The sequence below is a fragment of the Piliocolobus tephrosceles genome, chromosome 9, assembly GCF_002776525.5.
Source record: "Piliocolobus tephrosceles isolate RC106 chromosome 9, ASM277652v3, whole genome shotgun sequence".
Classification (NCBI taxonomy): domain Eukaryota; kingdom Metazoa; phylum Chordata; class Mammalia; order Primates; family Cercopithecidae; genus Piliocolobus; species Piliocolobus tephrosceles.
In genome coordinates this window covers 19,781,261-19,791,079 of record NC_045442.1, presented here as the reverse complement: position 1 = coordinate 19,791,079, position 9,819 = coordinate 19,781,261, and the positions used below count along the sequence as shown (strand labels likewise).

The following is a 9,819-nucleotide window of genomic DNA, read 5'->3' as shown; positions in this document are numbered from 1 at the left end:
CAGTAATTTCCCATCTCTTCTGCTCACATCTTTTTGGCCAGACCTTAGTCACATAAGCACACCTAGCTACAAGAGAAACTTGAAATGTAATTTCTATTCTGGGCAGCTACATGCTCAGCAAAAATTCTGTTACTGTGGAAGAAGAGGAGAACATGATGGGGAACCAACTGATTTTCTGCCAAAAGAACATTTTATACAGAGGAAAGATTGAAGGCAAAGGCTCGGAGGAAGGAAAGAACTTGACTTGTTAAAGAGAAAGAACTGCCCCTAGAGGCGTTGCAGACGTGGCTGCTGTGTCACATTTGTGGCATTAGGTGGCAGCGGCTATGTCGATGTTCAGTGTTCTGCCCTGTGAATGTTTGAATGTTTAATAGTCTGACACTCCTGTTTTGTGGACTTGGCATCTGTTTTCCTTCACTGGTATCTGGGAGAGAGGGCGGGCCTTGTGAGTGGGCTTTCTGACCCTCGCGCTGGGCTGGGCTGGCCACTAGGGGTCTGAAGGGACAGTGGGAAGGTAGAGGGTGCCTTCCTCAGGAGCAGCCTTCATTAGTGAGTTTTCAGAGACTGTGAGAGGATCGATCAGGTCTGGTGTGTGCTGGACCATGCTGCACACTGTGTCAGGATCACGAAGGACAGGACTGGGGAAGGGTTTGCTGGTGTCTCTGTTAATAGCAGTAACGGCAGCCACTTTATTGTGTTCTTGATTCTGTGCCAAGCATTCTTGTTATTTAAGGAAAAAAAAAAGAGAGAGAGAGAGAAAGAGAAGGAGAAGGCCAGGTCACTGAACAGAGGTTAAAGAAGCAGAGAGTGGGAGAATCTTAGATCAGGTAGCAGATAGGACTGAACAATGTGGAGATTTTAAAACCAGGCTAAGGAATTTCCATGGGATGGTTTTCAGCGGGGAACTGATTCGACCATTCTCTCTCATATCTACCTCTTTCCCATTTCTTAATAGCATTACAGCCTTAATTTTGACTAAATTATTAATCACTATATACATGGTGGATCCAGAACATCCGAGATGGGTCTCAGTTAATTCAGAAAGGGTTTTTTTTTGCCACGATTGAGGACGCAGGCCCATGACACAGCCTCAGGAAGTCCTGACAATGTGTGCCCAAGGTGGTTAGGGCACAGCTTGTTTTTACACATTTTAGGGAGACAGGAGACATCAATCAATATACACAAGAAGTACATTGGTTCAGTCTGAAAAGGTAGGACCACTTGAAGCAAAGGCAGAAAGACTCAAACCGGGGAATGGGCTTTCAGGTCACAGATAGGTAAGAGACAAATGGTTGCATTCTTTTGAGTTTCTGATGAGCCTTTCCAAAGGAGGCAATCAGATATGCATCTACCTCAGTGAGCAGAGGGATGACTGAATAGAATGGGAAGCAGGTATGCCCTAAGCAGCTCCCAGCTTGAGTTTTTCCTTTAGCTTAGTGATTTTGGGGGTCCAAGATATTTTCTTTTCACAACTTCATCATTCGTATATAAATATTGTTCACTGTGGAAAAAAATAGTATGCTGAGATTACATTTCTTTTTCTATACAACTCTTAGCTTGCCTCAGGTTAATAATATCCTTTGTTTCTCACACATAGACAAAACTACAGGATAAGTGACTTGATAGGTGATATGGTGAGGAATCGGGAGTGAATTGAATTTGTGTGCATATCAGCTTCAACTCACTCCAGACTGTCCATTATGCCACCTATCAGTCACTTATTCTGCAGTTTTTTCCTGTCTTCTGAAATCTAGTTGAAATCTCTCATCGATTGATGTCTCCTCTACCATCTTATCCTTGTGAACATATTCCTTTTTAGTATCTTCCCTGCTACGTTAATGAATCTTAGCATGAAGAGGAAGAAAATAAGCATTATCTATGTACCAATTTAACTGAAATTATATTAATATTTTAGCTTAAGAATTCTCCCATTTAACAATGACTGTTGACCTTGTAACATACCTTATGAGACTCCCTTTTGACATTTTTGTGAGGCTACAAAAAAGATTTAAATGGCTTTCCATATGTCTTTGTGAAATGGTTGTTTCTTTGAATATGACTGAATGACAGAAGGAGATGAGGTGGCTTGGTTTTAATGGGGCTGTCTTTCTCCTTAATATTCAAATTCCAGCTTTGACTTCACCTCTACCCACACCATTCTCCTTCCCCAGCAACGAATTATGATCTGCTCACTTCTTTGGATAGTCCACTAGCCCTTTAAAAGCCAGCATCTCTGACTTTTTGGTTGTTTTTCTTTTTGAGATGGAGTTTCTGTGGCCCCAGCTGGGGTACAGTGGTGCAATCTTGGCTCGCTGCAACCTCCCTCTTCTGGGTTCAAGTGATTCTCCCACCTCAGCCTCCCGAGTAGTTGGGATTACAGGAATGCACCACCGCGCCCGGCTAATCTTTGTATTTTTAGTAGAGACAGGGTTTCACCATGTTGACCAGGCTGGTCTCGAACTCCTGACCTCGTGATTCGCCCGCCCCAGCCTCCCAAAGTGCTGGGATTACAGGTGTGAGCCACCGTGCCCGGCCTTTTTGGTTGTTTTTCAACTGCTCACTTTATTGCCTGAACTATTTCAGTGAACACTTAAATATTTCTTGCATGTATGGATTCTGTCCAACTGTTCCCTGAGATGAAGGTTTTACTCACAACCATCTTTGATTTTTTTTTTTTTTTTTTTTAGATATAATTGCCATTCTTAGCTTTTATCTCACATATGAGTATCCCAATTGTGCTCCTGTTTAAAATTCCACCTCAGGGCCGAGCACTGTGGCTCACGCCTGTAATACCAGCACTTTGGGAGGCTGAGGCAGGCAGATTACTTGAGGTCAGGAGTTTGAGACCAGCCTGGCCAACATGGTGAAATCCCATCTCTACTAAAAATACAAAATTAGCTAGGTACGGTGGTACATCTGCAGTCCCAGCCACTCGGGAGGCTGAGGCAGGAGAATTGCTTGAACCTCCCGAGAGGTGGAGGTTGCAGTGAGCCAAAATGGTGCCACTGCACTCCCGCCTGGGCCACAGAGTCAGACTCCATCTCAAAAATAAATAAATAAATAAATAAATAAATAAATAAATAAATAAATAAATAATAAAATAAAATGAAATTGCGCCTCAAATGCTACCTTGTCCCTGAAGATTTCCCAGATGAATGAATCTAAGTTCCAGTCCTCTGTCTATCATAGTGTCTTACACATAATTACTATTCAACAAATGTTTCCTGAAGTAATAAACTAGGTCACCTCATGAGGATTCATATAAACTTTGTTTTTTGTGTTATATATTTAAAAACATTTTCAAGCTTCTATCACTAAATTAGATGAAAAGGCTACTACTGTTAACATCAAACACCATTCCTAGCCTGGAAGCAGATATGTAGCAAAAGGATATTTAATGTTTTCCCCAACTGTTTATTTGGCACAGCAATGATAATGTAACCAAACCCATCTGTTTCCTCTCGTACAGGGATTTCAAATGCTGACCAAAAACACTTTGTGCTGAACTTCTAATGACTCCTGACTTATCTTACCTGTTCTTTGTCAAAAAACTTGTTAAAAACTCTAATAAATATGAATAAAGTACTAGGATACAACCTGGAATAAGAATAGAGTTCTTAAATAAAAGTCAAGACCTTGGAAACTAAAAGATAAGTTTCTTGGCTGCTTGTCTATTCTCATGACATGTGAATAGCTGGGTTGTTTAAAACTCTATGCTTTTACTATGTATGTTTTAAAAAACTTGATCTTAACCAGGAATTATATAATTATAGACTCTGGAGCTAAAAGTAACTCAAATAGTTTATCAATTTCATTATCCAACTTTCAGAGAAGATCTATAAGAGCCTGCTGCAATTTTAAAGTTTAAAAACTAACGATTTACATTTCATATATTCACATCAACACTTTTTAAAAATGACATTGCTCATTTGAGGTCAGCTGATGTTATCTACCTTAATATTTAAAACTCTCCTATCTCAAGTTTTCCATTGTAACTTATAATTATGAATTCATTTTCATTCCATTCTGCAATCTGGAGCAGTAACTGTCCTACCTGCACTGCATGTAACAACTTCATGATACCTGGAATGCTGCTGTGCATTTTAACTTTACCCTATAATTAATTCAAATAATTCTCATTGGACCAAAATTGTAATCTTATGATTAAACTTCATAATCGTCTAGCAATTCAAGGCCAAAGTCTATAAAACTGTTTTGCTTGGGTTTAAATAATACATTTTAGAACACCCATTTAATTGTACATTGTTCCCTTTCAAAACAGTTAGTGAAGAGATGCTCAACATCAGTAGTCATTAGGAAAATCCAAATTAAAACTATGATGAGATACCACTTCACACTCACCAAGATGGCTACAAGCAAAACAATAACAAGTGTTGGTGAGGATGTGGAGAAAATGGAACTCTCTCATACATTGCCGGTGGGAATGTAAAGTGATGCAGCACTTTGAAAAACAATCTGACAGTCCCACAAAAAGTTTACAGTGACCATATGACCCAGCAATCCTACTCCTAGGTATATATCCAAGAGAAATGAAATATATATCCACATAAAACCTTATACACCAATGTTCTTGGCAGCATTATTCATAATAGCCAAAAAGTGGAACCAACCCACATATCCACTAACAGACGAATGGGTAAACAAAATGTGGCATTTTCAAGCAATGGAATATTATTTGGCCATGAAAAAGAATGAAATACTGATACATGCCACAACATGGACGAACCTTGAAAATTATGCTAAGTGAAAAAAGCCATGTGTTATATAATTCTGTTTATAAAGAAATGTCTGGAACATTTAAATCCATACAGACAGAAAATTAGTTGTTGCCTAGGACCAGAGAAGGCATTAGTAGGGCACTGAGGCATGATTGCTAATGGGTCCAGGGATTCTTTTTTTTTTTTTTTTGAGATGGAGTCTTGCTCTGTCACCCAGGCTGGAGTGCAATGGCACAATCTTGGCTCACTGCAACCTCTACCTTCTGGGTTCAAGCGATTCTCTTGACTCAGCCTCCTGAGTAGCTGGGACTACAGGGGTGTGACACCACACCCAGCTAATTTTTGTATTTTTAGTAGAGATGGGGCTTCACCATATTGGCCAGGATGCTCTTGATCTCCTGACCTTGTGATCCGCCCACATCAGCCTCCCCAAGTGCTGGGATTACAGGTGTGAGCCACCACGCCCAGTCTAGGGATTCTTTGTGGATGATGAAAGTGTTCTAAAACTGACCATGGTGATGGTTGCACAACTCTGTAAATATAAGAACAACCAATGAGTTGTACACTTTAAATGTGTGAATCATATGGTATGTGAATCATTTCTCGATAAAACTGTTTAAAACAAATTTTTAAAATAGAGTTTGGGGGCCGGGCACATGCTTGTAATCTCAGCATTTTGAGAGGCTGAGGTGGGCAGGTCACCTTCGAGAGTTCAAGACCAGCCTGGTCAACATGGTGAAACCCCATTTCTACTAAAATACAAAAGTTAGCCGGGCATGGTGACGTGTACCAGTAGTCCCAGCTACTCAGGAGGCTGAGGCATGAGAATCGCTTGAACCAGGGAGATGGAGGTTGCAGTGAGCTGAGATCACACCACTGCACTCCAGCCTGGGAGACAGAGCAAGAATCCGTCTCAAAAATAAATAAATAAATAAATAAATAAATAAATAAATACATAAATAAATAAATAAATAAAAGAGTTCAGCACTCTCCATAGATAAAAGACACTAATAAAAAAAAAAAAAACCTGGCTGACTTAGCAAACAAGGATATTTGGGCTTTCTTCCCTGCTTGCAGATACTGTTGCTTTTAGTTTATTTTACAGTTTTATCTGTTTATCCCATGTGTTATGTAATCAGAGCTCAGGGCGTCAGCAGGAAATTTATAATAGTCCTTTCAAACAAATTTTTAAAAGTTTAGTAACATTATCTAATGGTGTATTAAAGCCCTGCTTTGATACTGTTTTATGATCTTAAGCACTTGCTGTCCATATTGAAATAACAGAAGGGCTTATACAGATAATGTAACTTGACTTTGCTAAACTTCCTTTTTCTTTGGAAAAAAAAAAAAAGCCTATCATATTTGGGACAAAGCAGTGTTTTTAAATCTCTACATAATCTACTATAGTTCTACCAGGATTTAACCACCCCCCACCCAAATTCAGCCTAAAACACAGAAGAAGCACTTATGCAAAACCAAGTTTGATTTAAATCAAATAAGTTGTTTAAAGATCAGTCCAATTGATCACTTATGACTTTACACACACTTATGACTTTACACACTTTTATTTTGTGTTTCTAAATTAGTTTCCTGTGTGTTCTATTTCATCAGCTAGAGCATACAATTTCAATCCACCCTAAATCTCACGATTCTCAAGATATGAAACCACAGATTAATTTCTTAAGTATTTTACATATATTAGGTTTTGTCCAGGCTAACTAAACTCTAAATTCCTTAAAGGCAAGGACCTTGTCTTAGGCATAGGCCAGTTCTCCAGTCAAGCTACAATACTATACTGTATATATTATTAAGGTATATATTTATGTGTGTGTATCAATTTTATAGCTATATATCTTTATCCCTCTACCATCTATTTTTCTTTTATACTTCATTTCCAACACATAATATATTGACTGCCCCCAAATCTTTAAGAATTCCCAATTTTCTTCAGAATAACCCCCAAGCACCTTCCTATGGTTTTCAAAGCTCTTTGTCAACTTCCCCATCTACCCTTTCTAGCCTGAGCATCAGATGCCAACACATCAGTTACGTAAAGTGCCTCTTCCGCCCCTCTGCTGTTGCACCTCCAGGCCTCTGCTGTCCCATGGATTGCTATCCAGTCTATGAAAAATCTACTAAACTTTTAAGTCCATGTCAAGAGCCATCTTCTGTATAGACCCTTCGTTTTCAGAATTTCTCCTTTTTAAATCCCTTCATAGTACTTTGTCTAATACTCTACCCCTTATCACAGCTTGACTTATTTGGTGCCTAAGGACATGACTTCTCTCCTAGTATTAATTCTCTGATGTTTACAACTGTTTATGTGTGAATCCCCTACCAAAGCACTGTGTTTGTATCCTCTTCACCCTTTACAAAAAAACCACTCAATAAATGCTTGCTGGAGATGATACGTTGATAGGTGTAGCAAACCACCATGGCACATGTATACCTATGCAACCAACCTGCACAATCATCACATGTATCCCAGAACTTAAAGTAAAATTTTTAAAAAGTAAAATAAAATAAATGCTTGCTAGAGTGAATTATTCTTTATCTTGAATTCCCCAAAACACCAAGAATAGTGTGGGGCACATAGCAGTTAATCAATAAATAATGTTACTTGATAGAATATACATTCCTGGGACAAAGATTCAGATGCTCAATGACTGATTCTAGTGACAGTGAAGTGATAGATCATCACCAAAAAAAGTTTATTCTCTAAATTGTTCCTACACTGAATTGGGCTTAAGTAACAGATGTTTTAATGTACAAAAACAATTCGCTGAGTGTTTAGTTTCAGTATATTTTTATTTCCAGTGTTCCTTGTGGAATAAAACTATTTTCATCCCAGGAATACACGTAAAATAATTTTGGAGGTCAATTCTTAGAATGTACATGGATTTTTGGGAGGCCGAGGCGGGCAGATCACAAGGTCAGGAGATCGAGACCATCCTGGCTAACACGGTGAAACCCCGTCTCTACTAAAAATGCAAGGAAATTAGCCGGGTGTGGTGGCGGGTGCCTGTAGTCCCAACTACTTGGGAGGCTGATGCAGGAGAATGGCGTGAACCCGGGGGATGGAGCTTGCAGTGAGCCGAGATCACGCCACTGCACTCCAGCCTGGGCGACAGAGCGAGACTCCGACTCAAAAAGAAAATAAAAAAGAATGTACATGGATTTTTGTCACTGTTTATTCAAGATTCATTCAAGTATTTATCACTTATGTGAACTGTCTCTGGGCAGACACTGAAAAAGGTACTGAATCATGAATAAGATACAGGCTCTGACCTTAAGTGTTTACAGTATACTAGGGGAAGGGTCTCAAAGGAATCTAGGTTTGATGCTTCAGAAAAACGGATACTAATTATCTTGATATTGATGAATTTGGAAGTTCTTTAAAAAGTACTCTTTTAAATTCAGATTTAAATGTTTATGTTTCAATGTGTACTAAAAACAAAGGTATAATATTTTATTTAGAAAGCCATTTTTATTCATGCAAACAGCAAAAGAACATAACTAGATGCTATGACTCAGGGCTGGGAGTAGGGTGAGTAAAGAGAGGTTTTCTAGAGCAAAATTTCATGAGGCCACTCACTCTCAGGGTCCCGTAAGTACAGGGTCAGCCTTAAAAAGGAGCACTTCTTTAAATTCATCACCCTAGCAGCCTCCCCTGCCTTACCTTAGCTCTGGCCCAGCTATGAATGTTTAAGAAATTAGTAATTTTGTGTTATACCTGGTTGTGTATACTTGGTATACTCCATAACAAATGCTTTACAAATTATTTCTGATTTATAGAAAATAGAACTGTGAAATTATTGAGGGAATGCATAATAATGCAAAGGGAATATGTCTACTTTTGGGAGGAAGGAGTAGATACTAAGGGAAAAGGATAAATGAAACAGAATTAGCACATTAAAATGATTGCCAAGTTAAAAGCTTTCAAGTGTTCAGATTGGAAGTAATTCTCATGACTCAACTGTTCTACTATTCATAACCATTAACTTATGCTTTTGCTAACTTCAAATAACTTGTATTGGCATCTGTAATTATCCATTCTCATGCTGCTATGAAGAAATACCCGAGAGTGGGTAATTTATAGAGGAAAGAGGTGTAATTGACTCACGGTTCCATATGGCTAGGGAGGCCTCAGGAAACTTACAATCATGGCTGAAGGCACTTCTTCACAGAGCAGCAGGGAAGAAGATGAGTGCCCAGTGAAGGGGCGAAGCCCCATATAAAGGCATCAGATCTCGTGAGAACTAACTCACTATCATGAGAACAGGATGGGGGAAACCAGCCCCAGGATTCAATTATCTCCACCTGGTCCCTCCCAGGACACATGGGGATTATGGAAACTACAATTCAAGATGAGATTTGGGTGGGGACACAACCAACAGTATCATTTTTCTAAGATCAATACCAAATTAACTAAATGAATAAAAATAAAACAGTAAGTTACAAACTAATATCGACACTGTTTTAAGACAGATTAGAGACTAGTACCTGAAGAGTATTTTCGTAATTCCTTAGTGCAGTTATTGATGGTTATTCAAGACTGAATAAGGAAATTCTGGATGCACTTGATCCATGGGAATACAACTCATTTAATTTTTAAATTTAAGTGAAATTTAAAATTAAAGTTAAAATTAAATTTGTTTCCAAAAGAGAAATTTCATATTTAGGTACATTAGTAAATACAGAATAAGTGATAATTTAAATGTTAAAGGCATTGACATTAAGTGGGAGAGGTTTTCCCATTAGATCAAAGTTAAATGAATTTGTAATCAGCCTTTCAAGTGTCACTACACCTGGTAATACAATGTTCAATGTCAAATAAGCTTGTAAAGAAGCTTTCTGAAGGCCAGGCATAGTGGCTCACGCCTGTAATCCCAGCACTTTGGGAAGCCAAGGCTGGCGAATTGTCTGAGCTCAGGAGTTCACGACCAGCTTGGACAACATGGTGAAACTCCGACTTTACTAAAATACAAAAAACTATCTGGGCCTGGCAGCGTGCGCCTGTAGTCCCAGCTACTTGGGAGGCTGAGGCAGGAGAATTGCTTGAACCTGGGAGGCTGAGGCA

At 38.9% G+C, this 9,819-nt stretch overlaps 1 non-coding gene across 1 annotated transcript; it reads left to right on the top strand.

Moving 5' to 3' along the window:
- The first annotated feature begins 260 nt into the window (after positions 1 to 260).
- LOC111538951 lies at positions 261 to 383 on the top strand. Its single transcript, XR_002730519.1, has one exon. It is a non-coding gene; the product is annotated as a small nucleolar RNA SNORA17 (small nucleolar RNA).
- Positions 384 to 9,819: the final 9,436 nt, after the last annotated feature.